At 38.3% G+C, this 22,548-nt stretch overlaps 1 protein-coding gene across 2 annotated transcripts in view; it reads right to left on the bottom strand.

Annotated features, from left to right (window-relative positions):
- LOC136864914 (proline-rich protein PRCC) overlaps nt 1-22,548 on the bottom strand; it is a 161,281-nt gene that overhangs the window by 40,177 nt on the left and 98,556 nt on the right. The gene's annotated exons all lie outside the window — the stretch shown is intronic.

Below are 22,548 nucleotides of genomic sequence, written 5' to 3'. Positions count from 1 at the left end.
ATGTGTGTTTTCATAGTTTACTCAGCTTGCAAATTCACTATTCTAAATTTTATCTTCATTCTGCAGGTTGTTAATGTAGAGTGAATTCAGTCTTATTTACACAAATAACTAGCAACCACCATTAATTAAGTTGTCAGAAATGACTTTGGAAGGTAATATAAGTGACATAAAATAGGTCTGAAATAAAATTACTGGATTATCTTTGAATCTTAACAGGCATTTACCTCACTGCAAAAGAGACAGAATGACCATTTTGCTAGGAAGAACAACTTGACAAAGATCTCAATTTCAAACTGCAAAGTGAGAAAACCGTAGACAGAGAATAACCTATAAATACCTATTCATTTCATATTTCACTCCAGCTCTTATTTACAACTTTTATCTACTAATCATTCTTTGTGCATCCTTATACATAGGACTGAATCAGGAAGGGCCATCAGACTTTAAACACTGGGCCCAGTATAAATGTTTTTCCAATTGGCTTTACGTCGCACTGACACAGATAGGTCTTATGGCGACGATGGGACACGAAAGGGCTAGGAATGGGAAGAAAGCGGCCATGGCCTTCATTAAGGTACAGCCCCAGCATTTGTCTCGTGTGAAAATAGGAAAACATGGAAAACCACCTTCAGGGCTGCTGACAGTCAGATTAAAACCCATTATCTCCCAAATGCAAGTTCACAGCTGCACGCCCTAACCGTATGGCCAACTCACTCAGTGAGCCCAGTATACATCTGCAGCACAGATCGCCCCTTGACATCACAAGGGTGTGAGAAAAGTGACAGAGATAGAACAATCATTCAGTGTTGTTTTAACTAAGGTACAGAATAACCTCCCATGGTTTACTTCTTTGGAAAAAATCCATTGTGCAACAAATGTACAGTAAATAAGACATGAAAAGACATCATTCTCCAAGGAGTACGAACCAATTTTGGCCAGCCCCACAGTCTGGCGGTAGCGTGCCTACCTTTCACCTGGAGGTCCCAGGTTCGATTCCCAGCCACGTTAGAAATTTTTACCTCGACCTGAAGGCTGGTTCGAGGTTTATTCAGCCTACGTGATAATAACTGAGGAGCTCTCTGATGGGGAATTGGTGACCCCTGTCTAGAAAGCCAAGAATAATGCCCAAGAAGATTCACTGCACTGACCACATGTCATCTTGTAATCTCCTAGCCTTCAGGCTGAGCAACAGTTGTTTGGTAGGCCAAGGCCATGGGGTTTCTAAGAACAGATTTCGGTATTTGGAAAGTAAGAAAGTTTTTTTTACAGTGTACGCTGAATGTCAAACACCTAAACGTTTAAGATCTTACAAAACTTATTTTATCATAACAATGAAGCAATAAGTTGACAATCTCATTATTTTCAAACCATTAGAAGAATATTATAAATTTTCTTTTGGTGGTTTCTGTAATAGGTTCTTGTAGTCACGTCCTAGTTCATGAACCACAGACAAATAGGAGTGGATATCTTGGACATATTCTGAATCGGCCCTCCTGGTGCTCAGGCAGCTATGACTACCCAACCTACTGTGATCCCTGAAATGTTAAGAACGCAAAAGTTCTTCCTGGGACAATGTATAAGGCCACACACAACTTCACAGAAATTTACTGAGCGACCTACACAATGAATTTAGCAAGCCTCAGACCTACAGGAGTGACCGAATCCAACTTCCGCTTGACACACCACAGATTCCTTGGAATCAACTTGGTAATGAAACAGAATTAAGAAGAATGCTAGCTACCATTATAAATGGGGTTTATCGAAGAAAGAAAGTTAAACTAGCAGAGGCAGCAAAAAGGACGAATATAAACAAGCTAGAAGTTAATGATATTTGGCTACAGAAGGATATCGAGGAAGAGGTAGGGGATTATAAGATGTTTTTAATGGATATTAAAAGTGTAAGTGCAGAGTGAGGGGTAAGATTATTCATTAGGAAAACCACAGCATGCACTATAGTGTCTGTTAGAGATGCAAGTAAACGAACAAGTAAATGAACAAGTAAACGAATTATATTGGTAGAGTTGGTGCCAACAGTAATCAGGATAAAGATTGTTTAAGAGTTATCATCATGTGAAGCAGCACATAGTTAGACAGGTTTTAAGGGGCACTGAATGGTGCAGTAGTCAGGTTCAACAGCAAGGACAGTGTAGAATTAATGGGTGATTTGTCCACCATTGTAGTGTAATGGTTAGTAATATTAGCTGCCATTCTCCGAGAGTTTAATTTCCAGAACTGCCAGAAATTTAAGATGGCAGAAGTGCTGGTATGTGGTTAAGAAGAAATATGCAGCTCACCTCCATTCAGGGTGTGCCTGCAAAAACTGCAGAACCACAGGACGAGGACACAAACTTACATTTGTCCGGCTCCATGGCTAAATGGTAAGCATGCTGACCTTAGGTCCAAGGAGTTCCGGGTTAGATTCCTGGCTGGGTTGGGATTTTAATCTCCTTTGGTTAACTTCTCTGTCTCGGGGGCTGGGTGTATGTGCTGCCTTCAGCATTAGAATTCATCCCAGGTAGGATCCCATCCCCACAGATGCACAGGTCACCTACAGGGCATTATCTCGAAAGACATACACCAGACTTCTCCAGAGACCATACACGTCGTTAATTTTTTTTTTTAACCGAGCTCGACAGCTGCAGTCGCTTAGTTGCGGCCAGCATCCAGTATTCGGGAGAGAGTGGGTTCGAACCCCACTGTCGCCAGCCCTGAAGATGGTTTTCCGTGGTTTAGCATTTTCACACCAGGCAAATGCTGGGGCTGTACCACAGCCGCTTCCTCCCCAGTCCTAGCCCTTTTCTGTCCCATCATTGCCAAAAGACCTATCTGTGTCGGTGCGACGTAAAGCCAATAGAAAAAAAAAAATTTTACATGGGTGATTTCAATACAGAAATTAGAAACAGAACTGAAGGATAGGAGGATGAAATGGTTAAATATGTGAAAGATATGGACTCTTAAAGCAATAAGAAGCTTTTACATGAATACTGTGTTAGTATGGTATAAGCAGCTATTAATTCACTCTTCAAGCATATGGGTAGGCACTACTACATATGAGAGGGTAGGCAGGCAAACTAGATCCATAATAGATTCTAGCATAACTGCCTTTGAATTCAGAAAATCTGTCAGGAAAATATTGGTATTCTACAGAGAGAATTCTGTCTGCAGAGAGATAATGGTAAAAATAATTCAGGATAAGGTAATTAGACTGAAGTACATGGATATGAGCAGCGATAAGTTCCAAAGGAATACTGTAAATGGTAACCAGAGAATGCAAGGGATACAGAGATGATGTAACAGAAACTGTATCGGAATGATGGTAATAAAATTATGCTTAAGGAAGTGAGTGAGTGAGTGATTGATTGACCAATTAATGATATATTCATACTGGCAAGGTGGCCTTCTCTTACATCTTATCAGTGAAGAGGAGGCAAACAAAATGCAGTCACAATGCAACAAGACTAGACAAATTCTGAACAGAAAAGGCAGGGATGAAATGTCTTTATAGTGTAATATAATTTGCATGGAATTTAGGTAAGGTACATTCTGATTGGATGAAAGTGATAATTGCAACAATATACAAGCAACAATGAAATACATCAACAATAAAAATAACATTATGAATTATACTGGTACAGTTGGAGGCAACAAGAATTAGGATAACGATTGTTTCAGACTAATCATCAAATGAAGCAGCACGTGACGATAAGTAATGATAACATGATGATAACAGTAAGATATGCTGCTTGGAAGTGTTGAACACGCATGTGGTATGGGTATAACAACAGCTTGATAAGTGTTCGGTGGACAAAGTAGTGAGACACACCCATGTCAATACCCCTGGAACTCCTCCTGCTAAGTCTGCTGGAGCTAAAGGGATTTGAAGCGAGGCATGTTTGGTGACGGGGAGTTGTTGCATTATCCAAGCATGACTTTGCCTGCTGGCAAGGGTAAGGGAGTCTACTGCATCCAGGATTTCTTCCACAGCTGCCCACATGTTGCCGTTGTGAATGGCCCCTCAGTTAACATTGGGCTGAAATACAAAAATGTCTCAAAGTCTTTGAAGCATCATAACGGAAGTCCCATCAGATGGATGCCTTTCATTTAGAAATTGTTCTCAGTAAATCCGTACTACCCTTTCACTGTCATATACTGCTTTACCATAAATTAATAAAATGTCTCACACCTCATGGTTTGAGAAGCCTGCCATTTAAAATATCCAATGCATTCATATCTGACCTGAAACAGTCTGATGGTAACTGTGCAGTGCCTGGTGCAGACATAGGTGAACGTTAGGGGAAGAACAGTGTCTGAACTTACTCACTGCACTCACTTTTGGACGTAACAGTTATTTACATCAAGAGGACAATGAAAGTCCTTGATCTAGCCCACGCCAGGAAACATTGTGCAGTGCAAACACTGCATCTAAACAGCATTATCTGGGCAGATTTATTTCCTGGTTGGTAAATGATAACTGTGATATTCTCTTGTAAAACAGGGTAGTAACTGTTTAGGTCATTGACTAAATAAATTAATAATGAAATAAATGTTTTTGGTGACAATGATGGAGGAATTAAAGACTATGCTATTTGAGGGTACATTCTAAATGGTTTAACATATCACTGGTGGACTGCCATGCTGCCACAAGTATGGATGATAACATTAAAGACTCCTTTTATGAGGATTTGTTAGAACTGTGGAATCCCGAGCTTGATAGCTGTAGTCACTTAAGTGTGGCCAATATCCAGTATTCGGGAGATAGTGGGTTCGAACCCCACTGTCGGCAGGGCTGAGAATGGTTTTCCGTGGTTTCCCATTTTCACACCAGGCAAATGCTGGGGCTGTACCTTAATTAAGGCCACAGCCGCTTCCTTCCCAGTCCTAGCCCTTTCCTGTCCCATCGTCGCCATAAGACCTATCTGTGACGGTGCAACGTAAAGCCAATAGCAAAAAAAAAAAAAAAAAAAAAAAACTGTGGAATAACTTACCCAAACATGATGCCAAAATGATTTAGGGTGATTTCATGCAAAAGTTGGAAAGGAAGAAATTTTTGTGCCAACAATAGGAAGGGAAAATCTGCATGATGAAAGCAATGATAAGGCCATTAAACTAATTAATTTTGCTACATCCACAAGCATGAATGTGGGGAGTACCAATTTCCCACATAAACAAATACATAAAGACACATGGTATTCGTGCAAGACTGCCAATCAGATGGACCATGTACCAATTGATAACAGGCATAGAAGCTCCATAACTGATATCAGAGCTTACAGAGGAACTGAGATAGGATCTGATCACAATATGATAATTGCTTCTGTTAAAATTTAATTGGAAACCTCTTGTAAGTCACAGACTGAGGAAAGATGCAAAGTTGACACTGAGAAACTGAAGCACGAGGATGAAAGATTAAAAGTATAATGTGGAAATTGCAAACAGATTTGATATTCTGGGAGAAGATCCTACAGCAGACAATGATTAAACAAATGACAAAGTCTGTGAACGAATGTGGAACAATGCAAAACAAATCATGACAACAGTAGCAATGCAAGTGATACAAAATGTGTTAGTAAGAAAAGGAAATGGTTCGATGAGGAATGTCAAGATGCAGTTAATGAAGTGGCAATAAGGCGTAATAAGTGGCAGCAGTCTAATAAGAATGTAGATGTCGAGGAAGTATACAGAGGAAAACAAAAAGAATGTAGTAAACTAATTCGTAGAAAGAAAAAAGTCTACCTGAGACAGACAACAAATAGAATCAATCCAAGATGACTACAGAAACAGGAACATCCGCAAGATGTATGAAACTGTCAACACAATTAAAAAAGGATTTAACCGAGATCTAGTATTATCAGAGATAAGTCTGGAAATTTAATTGCTGATCAGAACAAATTATTAAATTACTGTTAGCAACACTTCGATTTCTTGCTGAATTGTGATGATGCAGAAACCTGTATTGGTAAACCATCTAGTTCCCCACCAGAAGAACAAATACCAGAGCCATCATATCAAGAGGTATTACAAAGTATTATATCAAGGGTTATAAACTTCAACCATAATCAATACTCATCTGCATTTAGGGCAGTTGCCCAGGTGGCAGATTCCATATCTGTTGTTTTCCTAGCCTTTTCTTAAATGACTTCAAAGAAACTGGAAATTTATTGAACATCTCCATTGGTAAGTTATTCCAATCCCTAACTCCCCTTCCTATAAATGAATATTTGCCCCAATTTGTCCTCTTGAATTCCAACTTTATCTTCATATTGTGATCTTTCCTACTTTTAAAGACACCACTCAAACTTATTCGTCTACTAATGCCATTCCACGCCATCCTCCGCATGCAGCTCGGAACACACCACTTATAATACCAATATAAATGGTCCGTTATTGGACATTATAAATTTTCCAGCTAACTCATTCCTGGTTGCCAGCATTTTGCCCCCGTGTGCTAGGCTAGGCTCATCAGTTGGTACCTAGCACACCTACCAAGACGCATGGCAAGTGCATACCGTGAAGGCCACTGCGTAGGCTAATTGTAGCCACCGGCAGTGCCAATGCACTATGAGAGACCTTGTCTCATTACCAAAAATTGATGCCTGCTTGGCCATCAGATAATATAGATGTTGATTCCCATAGGGAATCTGAAACATTTGCTCCGAATGAGTAAATTTATAATACCAATATAAATGGCCCGTTATTGGGCATTATAAATTTTCCAGCTAACTCATTCCTGGCTGCCAGCGTTTCATCCCCGTGTGCTAGGCTAGGCTCATCAGTTGGTACCTAGTCTGAAATTCAACTCAAGAGCTTAGGAAAAGTATCCTTCCGCATGTGAGCACGTCCCCTGTTCCCCCTTCCCCTCTCCGTTCTCCATCTCCGCCACAACCAGCTTAACATTAACGCCGTGCATCTATCTGACAAGTAGGCCCTACTTCATTCTGAAATAGTGAAGCATCAAACGAAATCACTTCCTTTCACATAGCTGTACTTTGATTACGTACCATACCTATTCATTCCTTTATTGACCATGTAAAACCTACAGATTACTGACGAATACCGAGGCAAGAGAAGCAAGGTTTATTTTTATTTCATAATGCAATTTGTGTGAGGCACATGGAGACTTACAACATAAGTATACTATTCCGCTCTCGTGCAACGACTGTCAGTGGCAGTTTCTCACAGTTCCAAAAGCTGAAAACTCCACCCGTGAGTGGGATTGTAAAATACAATGTTTCCAGGAATGTTGTAAATATTGTAGTCTCGTCATTCGGAAGGTAAAAACGAACTCATGATCCCCTCATGACAACATTTCTGCAGGTAGAGGGCGGTTAAGAATATAAAGTAAAGTACAAATTATTATTATTATTATTATTATTTTTTTTTTTGATTCGTTGTGCCCAGCTGTGGAGCGCGTTTGAACTTATTTTGCACAATGTTTCTTCTTCTTTTCTTCCCAATATCTCTTCATTTTTTCACTGTGTTCCTTTCTGCGTGTTTCTGTCCAGCCTGTATTTTTTCTTGTTGGTTTCTCTGCAAATTTATGTTTGTTTACTAAGCTTCTAAATTTCATTCTATCTTGAATGGTTTCGTCCTCGATACCCATTTCTTGTAGATCTTCATGTATTTCTGCTAACCAATTGTTGCGGATTTTCAGGGTTAGAGCTAGATTTAGAATTCTCTTTGTCAGCCTGTTGTTATCCATTCTGTGTAGGTGTCCGTAGAATTTTAGTCGTCTCTTTCTGATGGTATCTGTGATTTTTTCTGTGAATTGAAAAATTTCGTGTGGTTTCTTTTTCATCCAAATTCCATTTTCGAACTTTGGTCCTAGGATTTTTCTGAGAATTTTCCTCTCTTGTTTCTCAATGCTTTTCATTTGTGACCTGCCGCCAATGATCAGTGTTTCAGATGCATAAAGTGCCTCTGGTTTGATGACTGTATTGTAGTGTTGTAATTTTGCATTTTTTGATATACATCTTTTGTTGTATCTGTTCCATGTGATTTTGTAAGCCCTTTGCAGTTTAGCAGTTCTTTCTTTGTTAGCTTCCTGATTTAACCCTGCTGGCTGAATAATTTCACCTAGATACTTGAATTTGTCTACTTGGGAAATTATTCCACAATTGGTGATTAATGGTTGATTGTCGAATCTTGATTTAGTTCCTTCCATAAACTGCGTCTTTTCAAATGAAATTTGAAGTCCGGTTTTTGCGGCTATTTCATTCAATTTTTCTATGGATTGGATTGCTTCTTGTCTGTTGTTCGAAAGGATCGCAAGGTCATCTGCGAAAGCTAAGCAGTCAAGGTGAATTTTGTCTTTAAGAAGTCTGCCAATGTTTATACCTTTAGTTTCTTTTCTCCATTCACGAATCACTTTTTCCAAAACTAAATTGAATAGTAGTGGGGATAGTCCATCTCCCTGTCGGACGCCAGTTCTGATTTCGAACGGTTCAGAAATTTCTCCCAAGAACTTAACTTTTGATGTTGTGTTGGTCAGAGTTTGTTTAATCAATTCCCTCGTTTTCCTGTCGACTTGAAATTCCTCTAGTATGTTGAACAGGGTCTGCCGATCTATGGAATCATACGCTTTTTTGAAGTCAACAAAGGTGATTACTGTTTGTTTGGTTTTGCGAATCTGTAGTATGGTTTTTAGGTTTAGGATTTGTTCTGCGCAGGATCTCCCTTTTCGGAATCCAGCCTGATAATCTCCGATCAGGTGGTCTGTTTGTCTCTCTAATCTATTAAGTAGAGCTTTAGAGAAGATTTTATATACGAGTGAGAGGAGAGAAATTCCTCTGTAGTTATTAATATCTGATTTGTCTCCTTTCTTGTGAAGTGGGTGAATCAATGCACATTTCCAATCCTCCGGAATTTCTTCAGAAAACCAAATGTCCTGTAAGATTTTTTGAATACTCTGGGCCAGTTTGTCACCACCAATTTTCAACATTTCAGCGATTATTCCATCTTCTCCTGGTGCTTTGTTGTCTTTTAAATCTCTGATTATTTGTTTGACTTCTTGTAATGTGGGGGGTTCTGAATCTGGATTAGGTGTTGGTTTTTCATAGGTGAATTGTTCCTTTGGAGATTCACAGTTTAAAAGGTCCATGAAATGGTTTGCTAGGAGTTCACAATTTCCCTTATTACTTGTTTCTAAAGTCCCATCTGTACGTTTGAAACAGAGACTAGGTGCCTGGTAATTGGATAATTCTTCTCTGAATGTTCTGTAGAAGTTCCGTGTATTGTTTTTCTTGAAATCTTCTTCTATTTCTACCAGTCTGTTTTGATCATATTTTCGTTTTTCAGATCTGATGATTTTTGAGGTTTGTTTCTGTGTTTTGAAGAATTCATCACGATTTTGATCAGTTTTATGGGAACTCCAGTTTAGCCAGGACCTAATTCTGACTTCTATGGCCTTGTCACAGGTGTCATTCCACCACCTGTGTTTGCGTTTCCTTGGGGGATTGCTGATGTTTTGTGAAGCTTTCAAGAGTGTGTCCTTGAGTTCTAGCCAGTTTGAAGGAGCATCGTTGCAGATATTCGCAAGGAAATTGTCTGAGTTCTGTCTCAGAAATTCAGGGTCGATTCTTGGGTTTCTGATTGTTTTGGTTTTCTTCCTGTTGGGTTGAAACTTTACTTTAACAAGAGATAGGTGGTGGTCGGAGTCAATAATTCCCTTTTTGACTTTAACGTTCATAATTTCTTTTTGGTTTTTCTTGGAAATAGCCACATGGTCTAGTTGAAATTCTCCTAAATGCATGTTCGGGGATCTCCATGTCATTTTCTTTTGTGGAAGTGCCAGGAAATGGGTTGACATCAATTTCAGATCGAAATTCTCGCAGAAGCCAATTAAACGTTCTCCATTTTTATTGGTTCTTTTGTGAGCAGGGTAAAGTCCTACAGTGGTCCTAAATTTCTTCTCTTTGCCAATTTGTGCATTGAAGTCCCCCAGCAGAATTTTGACATGATGTTTTGGAACTTTGGCTGTAGTTTCTTCTAGTAATTCCCAGAAGTCATCTACCTTCTGTGGGTCTTTTTGATTGTAATTGTTTGTAGGTGCATGTGCATTGATTAGTGTATAAGCTTTGTTTCCTGATTTGATTGTCATTAGCGAAATTCTTTCAGAAGGAGATGCAAAGTATAATACCGAATTTGTGATATTTTTTCTCACTGCAAAACCAGTGCCAAATTGTAATATTTTGTTAGGGAGGAGGGTAGCTGGTTTACCTTTATAAATTCTATAGTTTCCTGATTCAAAATGATTTTCGTCACTGTACCTAGTTTCTTGGAGTGCCAGAATTTGGATGTTGAGTTGGTCTAATGTGTCTGTTAAGTGCTTCAACTTTCCAATTTTGCGAAGCGTGTTGATGTTTAAAGTGCCAATAAAATGTTTTTCCTTTGGGCGAAGAGATTTGGGAAGCTCCGATACATTCCCGCATGATGTTCTCGGTCCCCCAGAATCCGATGACCGAGAAAACCTAGTATGAATACTAGGGCCTGGGGTAGTAGTATCATTAACTGACGTTGCCATCATGCTAGTAAGTTGAAGATAATGGGGAGATTGATCTTTGTCAATCTCATAGTTACAACTAAGGTATTGAGCCTCAGAGGTTGCCTCAAGATGTTTTCTGGCTGTGCCTGTTTTTGGTCCGCGAGAGGTATTTTATTTCCCTCAAGCCCTCCGGACAAGTCCGGCGAGCCCCCCGATCCGCCACCTGGGACGCGCCCGATAGGGGAACAGGCAAAACCCCCACGGGATTATTATTATTATTATTATTATTATTATTATTATTATCGAATACGCCAAGGATCCTATTCCCATACCGTGTTAAGGACCTTCCTGTTTTATTTACGGCGAGTGCATAGTTTGAACTGAGCTGACACATCGACCTTTCGCTGGAGACTTGGATTTTCCGTGGAGTTTAAATTCCAAGTGAGCGGCATAAACACTGTATACAGAAACGCCGGCTAGCTGTGCAGTCTTTTTCACGTCTTCCACGGTCCACAGCGGATTCTAATCTCGTAGGCTACTGTAAACATTTAAACCATTTGGTTTTGATTTCCTACTTAATTTTTCTCCATTTTTGTTAGCTTTAAAGTATTTCACAGGGGATTCAAGCGTCACGGCATCACACACGTCTTCCTCACAGCTGACAGCCATTACGAATACTGAACCTGCTGTTGCAGCCAGTATTGCCAACTGTTTTCTTGGATCCATCTTCAACGTCGCACATATTATGCGAACTTATCAGCAATGGAATGAACACGAACAAAGCTTACTAAGTACACAGTGCAATAAGGTATCAATAACATATTCAATTATTATTATTTTGCTACATACACCACTGAGAACAATAACTATTCATAGCCATCTATGTATGAAATACAAGAATTGGTAACGAACCAGAGTAACATACAACCTGTGATAGATATACTTTCCATATTTATACAGGGAAAAAAATTTTAATTCGTCAAGTCAGTTGACCAGAATATCTAACCAAACTGAAGAAAGTTCCTGACTTCAGGAACATGTAACAAACCTAGGGAACTATTTGGCGCTGTGGAAGCCTTTTTACCGACCAGAAGTCCGACTAACATCAAAAGGACCGCTAAGGTCTTGAATTGACTCTCAGTATAGCACACCTACCAAGACACATGGCAAGTGCATACCATGGAGGCCACTGCGTAGGCTAACTGTAGCCACCAGCAGTGCCAATGCACTATGAGAGACCTTGTCTCATTACCAAAAATTGATGCCTGCTTGGCCATCAGATGATATAGATGTTGATTCCCATAGGGAATCTGAAACATTTGTTCTGAATGAGTAAATTTATAATACCAATATTGGTCCGTTATTGGACATTATAAATTCTCCAGCTAACTCATTCCTGGTTGCCAGCGTTTCGCCCCCGTGTGCTAGGTAGCATCAGGAAATTATTCACCGCAACAAGCGCACAACGCAGATGAAACAGATTTAAATTTCAAGGCCCTTCCCAGCAAAAACCTTGCGTCTGCGGACGAGTCTCGTGCACCTGGGTTTAAGATGAGTAAGGAACGTGTTATTGTATTAGCGAGTAGTAATGCTGCAGGAAAAAATAAATTGCCCCTAATGGTTATCGGCAAGTCAGCGAAACCAAGGGCATTTAAAAACTGTAACATGAACACTCTTCCAGTTTACTACAGAAATCAGAGAAAGGCACAGATGAATGCACAACTTTTCAAGGAATGGTTTGAAAAACAGTTTGTTCCCTCAGAAAAAAGTTTTAGTGTAAAAAGTGGTTTGCCTTCTCGGGCATTGCTTTTAACTGACAACACTCCATCGAACCCAGCAGTGAGTGAATTAATTTGCGGTGAAATAAGAGCTATTTTCTTGCCTCCTAATGTCACGTCGATATTGCAGCCAATGGACCAGAGCATTCTGCAAAATATAAAACTTGTGTATAAACGGAACTTTCTCAGGTACGTGATTGAGAATGACAGTTCGCTTACTATTCTTTAAAAACTGAAGAATGTGAATGTAAAGGACGTGGTATACTGGGCAGCACAGGCATGGGAGGGTGTCAGTGAGCAGTTAATGAGGAAAACGTGGAAGAAATTGTGGCCGAGTCTCGCATTCATCGAGAGTCCTGCGGAAGCATCTGCAAATGTCAATCTCCTTGAAATTGTTCAACAACTTCCTGGATGTGAGAAAGCCAATGAAAATGACATTAGCGAGTGGATGAAAGCTGACAGTCATCTATTGCAAACAGACCAAGAAATTGTAGCTATGGTGGAGAAAGAATCTGGAGTTGATGAAGAACAGACTGATGACGAAGAAGACCACAATGAACAACTAGTGTCACATTCAGATGCCACGGCCCCCTTAGAACTTAGCGTACGCTACGTCGAGCAACACTCCGCTGCTACGCCCAGTGATGTGATGTTTATGAGACGCTGGTTTAACACTGCATCTTCGAGTAGGCTCCAATCACTACCGCAAATGAAACTAACAGACTTTGTAAAGATAAACGACCAGTGATTGATGGTTTATGTGTAATTATGTTTACATCAAGTTCTTCTAGTAAAATGTGACTAATAAAATGCAAGTAAATCTTCATTCTATAATATGTTCTTTGATTTCAATAAGGAGAATTTTTTTAAAAAATTGAATATTTTAGCTTGGATTAATGCGACTCTAGTGTATAAGAAAACATAAAGGTCCAATAATACTGCCTTGAGGAATTCCCCTCTTAATTATTACAGGGTCAGATAAAGCTTCGCCTACACCAATTCTCTGAGATCTATTTTATAGAAATATAGCAACACATTCAGTCACTCTTTTGTCTAGTCCAATTGCATTCATTTTTGCCAGTAGTCTCCCATGATCCACCACATCAAATGCTTTAGACAGGTCAATCGCGATACAGTCCATTTGACCTCCAGAATCCAAAATATCTGCTATATATTGCTGGAATCCTACAAGTTGAGCTTCACTGGAATAACCTTTCCTAAAACCGAACTGCCTTCTATCGAAGTTATAAATTTTGCAAACATGTCTAATATAACCAGAAAAAAATCCCTTCCCAAAGCTTACATGCAACGCATGTCAAATTTACTGGTCTGTAATTTTCAGCTTTATGTCTATCACCCTTTCCTTTATACAATGACTTAGCAAATGCCATGGGATAGTCACCTAATAGCTTGTGGGGCCTCCTCTGGCCCTGCGAACTGCAGTGAGACGCCATGGAAGTAAGTCGACAAGTCCCTGGTAGTCCTGGAATTGCTGCTTAAAATATCTAAAAGGTGAAATGTAGATGACTACGTAGTTGCATGGGACATAAGGCCCTTCGAAGAGTATATTTGATAGTTGAATGGAACGTTGTTTTAATGGAATGAAACAAAACTGAAAGAAATATTAAACTCGTGGAAAAGTTAAAAGGTCCTTACATTTTTATTGGAATAGAACTGTTACTTACTTGTATGCCTAGATGTTGTACACGTCCTCCCATTATAACTGTGTAGCTTGTCTGTTAGTCCTGCTTCTAGTGTTATATCTATGTGGCAGAGGTGGTGTGAAACTTGTTGGGGGATGGGTAAGTGAACGCGGAGGTGTAGAGGGGGTAGATGGAGCTTTATGAGTCAGAGCCGGAGCGGGTCTGACATTTGGAGAGCTGGAGGGAGTCTTTAAACCTATAGAACTGAATATACGAGGGAACTAATCTTTACTTGTTCTAACCATATTCAACAACTCGGGTGCCAATTCTTGTAAATAAGCTTTTTACGTCCATGACATCATTAAGATTCTTATCTTTGTTATAAATCTGATCCAAGAAAATATATAAACTTTCTAGTTCATTTAAGAGTTTACCTTTTCTCATGTTCTTAACTATTGTTAAGTTCTTCTCTATTGAAGTGAACCGGTGTTCTGTCTCCCTCATGTATGCTCATTGCTGAGTATTTATTATGGTTCTCCGCGTTGATTTTTTTTTTTTTTTTTTGCTAGTTGCTTTATGTTGCACCGACACAGATAGGTCTTATGGTGACGATAGGACAGGGAAGGGCTAGGAGTGGGAAGGAAGCGGCCATGGCCTTAATTAAGGTACAGCCCCAGCATTTGCCTGGTGTGAAAATGTGAAACCACGGAAAAACATTTTCAGGGCTGCCGACAGTGGGGTTCGAACCTACTATCTCCCGAATACTGGATACTGGCCGCACTTATCTCCGCGTTGAAATGCTCCATATATCTTGTATAAAAAAAAAAAGAGCTCCTCCTGGTCTGTCCGACATATGAAAATCCGCATTGTGAGCATGCCAATCTGTACACTCCAGATCCCGTATATCGGTTATTGCTATGACTGACTTTATTATGATTAAAAAATAAAGTCTGGTTTGTGTTAGTTGTTCGAAAAGCTAAATTGGAATTATGTTTCTTACATACATTTGCGATCTGGTGGATTGCTGGGTTATTATAAGTGAAAGTGGTATAATTAGGTTTTTTAAAAATTTTGTCTGGCACTATGTAAATTTGTGGACATCATATTCTTAATTTTATTAATTAGTCGACTGACCATTTCAACTTAGAATCCGTTAAATCTTGCGAGATCTCTTATGTAGTTTAATTCAACTTTTAAGTTTTCAGGGGACGTAGGAATTTTTAGAGCTCTATCGATTAAACTATAAGAAGGACGCTTGCTTATGTGAAACAGGGTGTAATGATGAGCTATTTATGGTTACTAATGATTGTGTAGGTTTTCTATAGATTTGGAATTTGAAGGCGGTATTCATACGTGTAACTGTTATATCCAGAAAGTTTAGTGAACAATTAGTCTCGACTTCCTTAGTGAATTTCAAGTTGGGGTCTATGTTATTTAAGCTCTCCAAGATTTCATTACTATTGGTGACTTCTTTATCTATAACTAGCTGATGTACCCGTGCTTCACAACGGAATTCTCAAAAACACTGACTTTGTGGTTTTCCTAACTGAAGTCAACATAGGTAATTACAAAAACATCAGTAGGAATGTAGCGATTAAAAGCAATGATATCACATAAAATACCTGATCAAATGAAAAACTGCATATTTTCTCACTTTTAATGAACAGTACTACGGTGCCAATCTAGCAGTCCAAAGTTCCAGAGCTGGAATGACCAGGCCGCAGACAGCCGTGAACACTTCTCTGCCATTATTCTGTTAAATATGCACACTTCTCATTCCAATCAGTGCCTCAGAGTAGGGATTGAATAGCTCGAATGCTATGATGAGCCAGTGTGTTACGTACCAGTAGTATCGGAAAATTTATGAAACTCTCCAGCTACTTCCCGCCAATATTGAGGCAGGCTGTTATACTTGGTACGACCAGGCGAGTTGGCCGTGTGGTTAGGGACGCGCAGCTGTGAGTTTACATCCGGGAGATAGCGGATTCGAACCCCACTATTGGCAGTCCTGAAGATGTTATTCCGTGATTCCCATTTTCACACCTGGCAAATACTGGGGCTGTACCTTAATTAAGGCCAAAGCTGCTTCCTTCACACTCATAGCCCTTTCCTATCCCATCGTCGCCATAAGACCTAACTGTGTTGGTGCGACATAAGGCAAATTTTAAAAAATACTCGGTATGCAGCAGTAATCCTATCTATCGGAGAAGAGTGGCAACAGAAGACAAAGCACATCACAACAACCAATGATCAATGTTATGAGCTTTCTATATTGTAGGCCTTCACATTTCGTTTTCTTTCGACTCTGTGATATTAGGGCGTCTTATAAAATTATTTATACCGTACACTGTAGTTCCTTATTCTCTGACCTTACATGCTGATTTTCATTAAATCCTGTTTACCCATTTTCTCATGACTCGGCGCTGATAAGGACTTAATAGACCACTAATAACATAATTAGGCCTATTTGGAAATTAAATTTTAGCCCTACCCCTGAACTACCATTTCATTCAGCGTGAATAACATTATTTATGGTCTAGATTATAGCGACTTGTTCCCCGACTTCCCCTACCGATTTTACTTAAGATATGACCGTTAATAACGAATATTTGAGAATAAACTTTTAGGGCTTCCCCTAAACTACCATTTCACTCAGTGCGAGTAAAATTATTTATGGCCTAGATTGTAGTGACTTATTCCCCGACTTTGTATACAGATTTTCATTAAGATATGACCACTAATAACATAAATATTTGAGAATTAAATTTTAGGCCTTCCCTTAAACTATCATATCAGTCAGTGTAAATAAAATTATTTATGGTCTTGATTGTAGCAACTTATTACCCGACTTTGTATACCGATTTTCATTAAATTCTCTTCAGCCGCTTTCTTGTGATGCGTGTACATACATACATACATACATACATACATACATACAGACAGAAATTACGGAAAATTGTTGTTACTGTGGGCACGACTGATACAGAAATACAATCCTTTTTAAATTCTGAACAATGTACAGACAAAACACGTATTTCATACTTATAGATTACAAACGTGTCGTCCATATATCTTAACCATATATTTATACCTTTAATATTTGCTTTTATTTTCATGTGCTCAATTGTGTCCATAAAAGTGTCAGCTAGGATGCCTGAAATTGGGTCACCTATAGCTAAACCATTTTGTTTATAAATTCTTCCGTTAAAAGAGAAATAGTTGTTATTCAATACGAATTTTAATATCTTCATATATTCGTAAATTTCTTATTTGCTAAGACCGCTATGTTTACAGATATTATCGTAAACAATATTGACAGTTTCATCGGTCGGAATATTCGGGTACATATTAACTATATCAAATGAGCACATTACTTGACTTGAATGTAAAATAAACTTATTTAAAACGTCGCAAAAATTAATAGAGTTTATAAGGGGTCGTTTATTATTAACTACATAATGCTTTTTCAGAAAATTGTGAATGTATTTGGAAACCTTATATGTCGGACTGTTACGGCAATTAATGATTGGACTATTGGAATATCTTTTTTTATGAACCTTAGGCAAGGATCTTGCCACTGGAATGTTAGGGTTCATGTTGATAAGATTCTGCTGTTCCTGCTCGGTAAAAAGAAAAGTTGATTTCTTAATTAAAGCCTTTAAATTACATTGTACTCTCACCAATGGACCTTTACTCATCACAGTATAATTATCATCAGTGGAAAAAATCTTCTGTTTTTTATGTATGTGTTTTTATCTAATAAAACAATCAACACCCTTTATCAGCTTTAGTAACTAAAATGTTTGTTTTCTTCTATTTTTGTTTTCATATTTTTTATTAACGCCTGTTGTCTAGGATCAAACATAGTGTTTATTCCTTTAGTTAACCTAGGTAATTTCTTCTTTAACTCTGATCTTACGTCATTCTGTACTTCATACGGAAGTTTAGATATGTTCGCCTCCACCTCTGCTACAGTATTAATAACATCTACTTCTTTATTTATATTAGGCCAGTTATATTTTGGACCTTTATTTATAAGTTCCATCTCTCTTTCTGTAAACTGTACATTTGTTAGGTTCATTACTGTGGGCATGTTATGGTACGTTAAACCATTCTTATATCCGTCTCTGTTTTGTTTAAAAGACTGTTTGTGAATTAGATGCTTCAATTTCTTATTTAATGTTGTTTGTTTCTTATTAAGTATGTATGTCAATTTGTATTTGTGAATGTAAGGTAAGTAGGCAGTTCCTCAGGACCTTCTGTCCAGACCACAAATGTATCATCAACATACCTCCACCATATCATAGGTTGTAAATAACATTCCCGCACAACACGCAATGTATTGAAAAGGTTGAACTTTTACCTAAATTTTAACAGTGAGTAATGCTTACAGCGATTTGCAGATTCACAGAACCCTGCATCCCAGAGACACGACCAAGCAGAGCTCACAGAAGGAAGACGTGAGGGGAACTGCCTGCTTGTCTTACATTCACAACACCACAGATCGAATTGCCAAGGTCCTCCACGAACACAATATAAAAACAGTGTTTGACACAGTCACTAAAATTGCTCGCAGTATGGGTAAAACCAAGGACAAATTGTCCCCACTTTTACATCCTGGGGTATACAAAATTCCCTATAATAATAATTTCGTGTGGCTATTTCTAGCCGAGTGCAGCCCTTGTAAGGCAGACCCTCCGATGAGGGTGGGCGGCATCTGCCATGTGTAAGTAACTGTGTGTTATTGTGGTGGAGGATAGTGTTAAGTGTACAAAATTCCCGGTACTTGCGGTAAGGTATACATTGGCCAAACATGCCGGTCCATTGGTACCCGTATCAAGGAACAAGAACGTAATATTCGTCTCGACCAATAAGACAAATCGGCAATAGCTGAGCACGTTCTATCGTCGGGTCATGATGTCATGTTCCAAGATGCTCGAGCTCTTACCCACACTAGACACTAGGGATCCAGGATTATACGGGAAGCTGTGGAAATACGTAGAAATCCCAACAATTTCAACAGGGACACTGGCTATCAATTAAGTAATAACTGGTGCCAGCCATTAAGGATTTACGTAGGTAGTTACCTTCCGTCCCTTCACTACTGTTATTTCGTCTCAGTGTTTTCCAAATTTGTACGTTCCTCATCGCCAGATGTTTCATTCCGGGCTTGTGTCAATGTCATACATATGTTTCATACTCGTTATGTTATGTGACCCTCTTAGACCAATTCTGATGGTTCTGTCAACTTCCGCTTCGAACACTAGCGCTGTACCGTGTCCCGGGAGCCATCTGGTTATGAATGAACATACCATTTCCACTTCTATTATAATGTCTAAATTCAAAGCTCATTGTTTAAGAAGCCTTTCTCATGGACAGTTGAGATTTCTTCTGATGATGCAGAGTTAAGATCTCTGCAAAACTTAAAGAATTTCAACTTATTTTTTTGACACGGCATAAGCCCCTAAGTCTATAAGTTGGGGCCGTGAAAGCATCAATGGCAATATTTGTTTTATTTCTTGTAATAATAAGTTTTGGTAAAATAGTAATATAACAGTAACATGAAAAAACCTAACTAATTACAAAGCAAACATTTATCTCACTTCAACACTGAGAACAAATACATAAAGACACAGCTCACGTTGTCTTTATCACCCTCGTTTCCTTCTTGCAAATCCACTATTCGGTTGATTGTTGCATATTTCCTCATGTTGGTGGCATGCCATATTTTTCACCAAAAAGTTTTTAATGATCCTGAAAACTTACAGCTGTTCCAACACCAACCACTGGAGTTCCATTAGAGAAAACCCTTTGTTCTTGCAAATTTCCTTTTTACAGTTGTCATCTTTCAAAAGTTCTTCTGAGTCAGAAATTGCAAACCTTGACGTTCCAACAGCTGGAGAACCTTAAGTGTTTAGCACCATGATTTCATCAGCATACAACATGACACGAATACTTTCAAACAATTCATCGTCGGTCAACGTTTCTAACCTATCCTTCTGAATCTTATGTACACCAGCAGATACTCTTCCTTAAAAGGATGCAAAGAAGATGTTAGTTATTTGGATTCTGAAAGACAATTTATAATAATAAATAATTATATTTAAAAAAACCACCTTTCTAATACACAAAATCCTTATATTTAGGATGAAACCATTTAATTACAAATTGGACATGTTTCGCTCAATCCTAGTGAGCATCATCAGCCATAGATAACATAAATCATTGGTGGGTCAGGGCCCTGATCCTGGTGTATATCACAAGAGACTCTCTAATATACATTGATAAAAATATATGAATTTACCACTTAAAAAATAATCAATAAGATTATATGTGTCTATTTAAACAAAAATTGATCATTAAAATTGCTTAAAATGTAAAATGGAATGGACGACTTATAATGTTAAAATAGTATGTAGTGATTAGATGTTCTTAAAAATCGTTGCCCATTATATCTACGCTCGATTGCATTAGACTGTTTATGATGAAAACAGTTTTTCATATCAGGGTGAGCTCTTATTATGAACTATGATGCTGTTTTTTTTTTTTAAGAATAATCATGATGAGGAATGCTGAAATCACATATGATGGTTGAAAAACGAAGTTCACTGATGATAAAATGTCTTCTAGATCGGCGTAAATTAGCCTTTATGGGATTCCTCGCGTTGTGTTTCAGACATTATTTTGTGCAGTAATGTGTTGACATTGGTCTCCTAACGGAGAATTACTGATCTAGTAGGTGAAATTTAAATCGGGTGTATCCCGTGTGTGAATTCCCAATTTTATCCAATCAACCAAATCCTATTTTGATCTATAGTTTCCATTGTTATCCTTTTAACAGGAATTGAATTCCCAATTCACACACGGGATATACCCGATTTAAATTTCACCTACTAGATCAGTAATTCTCCGTTAGGAGACCAATGTCAACACATTACTGCACAAAATAATGTCTGAAACACAACGCGAGGAATCCCATAAAGGCTAATTTACGCCGATCTAGACGACATTTTATCATCAGTGAACTTCATTTTTCAACCATCATATGTGATTTCAGCATTCCTCATCATGATTATTCTTAAAAAACAGCATCATAGTTCATAATAAGAGCTCACCCTGATATGAAAAACTGTTTTCATCATAAACAGTCTAATGCAATCGAGCATAGATATAATGGACAATGATTTTTAAGAACATCTAATCACTACATACTATTTTAACATTTTAAGTCATCCATTCCATTTTACATTTTAAGCAATTTTAATGATCAATTTTTGTTTTAATAGACACATATAATCTTACTGATTATTTTTAAAGTGGTAAATTCATATATTTTTATCAATGTATATTAGACAGTCTTTTGTGATATACATCAGGATCAGGGTCCTGACCTACCAATGATTTATGTTATCTATGGCTGATGATGCTCACTAAGATTGAGCGAAACATGTCCAATTTGTAATTAAATGGTTTCATCCTAAATATAAGGATTTTGTGTATTGGAAAGGTGATTTTTTTAATATAAAAAATTATTACTCTGAAATCCAATACGGTTGTAAAATGAGATTTATAACTTGTAAGACAATTTATATGGATAATTTTCAGATAATTCTCAAATGCTGTTACATTAAAAAATGACAATAAATACTACATTATGAACAGGAAGTGAAAACCTACCTTTCATTTGAATTATTGAAGGGTTTGTCTCCTTCCATATATTTGAAGAACTCTTCTTCTACCCTTTCAATTCTGTATTTTGTTTATTTCACTTTGTACCTAGTCATTTTTCTTTTTCTTCTTGTTTTAATTACGTAACTTCTTCCAAATCTGTGTATCATTCATTTCAACTCCAAATTCCGATAGTAGACTTCCTTTCACAACCATTATTGCTTGTGCTAGGTCACAAAGGCCCCACGAGTAAGGGGATATGGGTAATCTAAATTGTCACGTTCCAATGTCTGGAAGTAAAGATCATAGGTGTAGTTTGAAGTGTCCTATAAATTAGAAGTAATGAGCACACCCCAATCAAGTATTATGAGATGGGGAGTCTTTTCTTTAAATTTTGCTAGTTGCTTTACGTCGCACCGACACAGATAGGTCTTATGGTGACGTTGGGATAGGAAAGGGCTAGGAGTGGGAAGGAAGCAGCCGTGGCCTTAATTAAGATACAGCTCCAGCATTTACCTGGTGTGAAAATGGGAAACCACGGAAAACCATCTTCAGGGCTGCCGACAGTGGGGTTCGAACCCACTATCTCCCGAATACTGGCCGCACTTAAGCGACTGCAGCTATCGAGCTTGGTGGAGTCATATTTATGAAGATGAGAATTACTATGCATATAGGAGAGAAGTGCACCTGCCATGGGAGCGAGTAACCATACCAGGGGGGAGGTGATAACCATAGGAAGTCAGCCATGCCCTGATGCTAAGAGTAGTCTTCCTTTCACATCCATTTTTGCTTGTGCATTCTTCCTCTTTACTTTGGGTATGTCAGACTTCTCCAGAAGAAACAGATAGTTTTTTTCCTTGTTTTTTTTTTTTTTTTTTATGAAGAAGAGAACGGCTATTTATGAAGATGAGAATTACTATACATAAAGGAGAGAAGTGCACCTACGATGGGTGCGAGTAACTATACCAGGGGGGAGGTG

This window comes from Anabrus simplex, chromosome 2, assembly GCF_040414725.1.
Source record: "Anabrus simplex isolate iqAnaSimp1 chromosome 2, ASM4041472v1, whole genome shotgun sequence".
Lineage (NCBI taxonomy): Eukaryota > Metazoa > Arthropoda > Insecta > Orthoptera > Tettigoniidae > Anabrus > Anabrus simplex.
The sequence above is the reverse complement of the archived record's forward strand: the minus strand, read 5'-3'. Positions and strand labels throughout refer to the sequence as shown.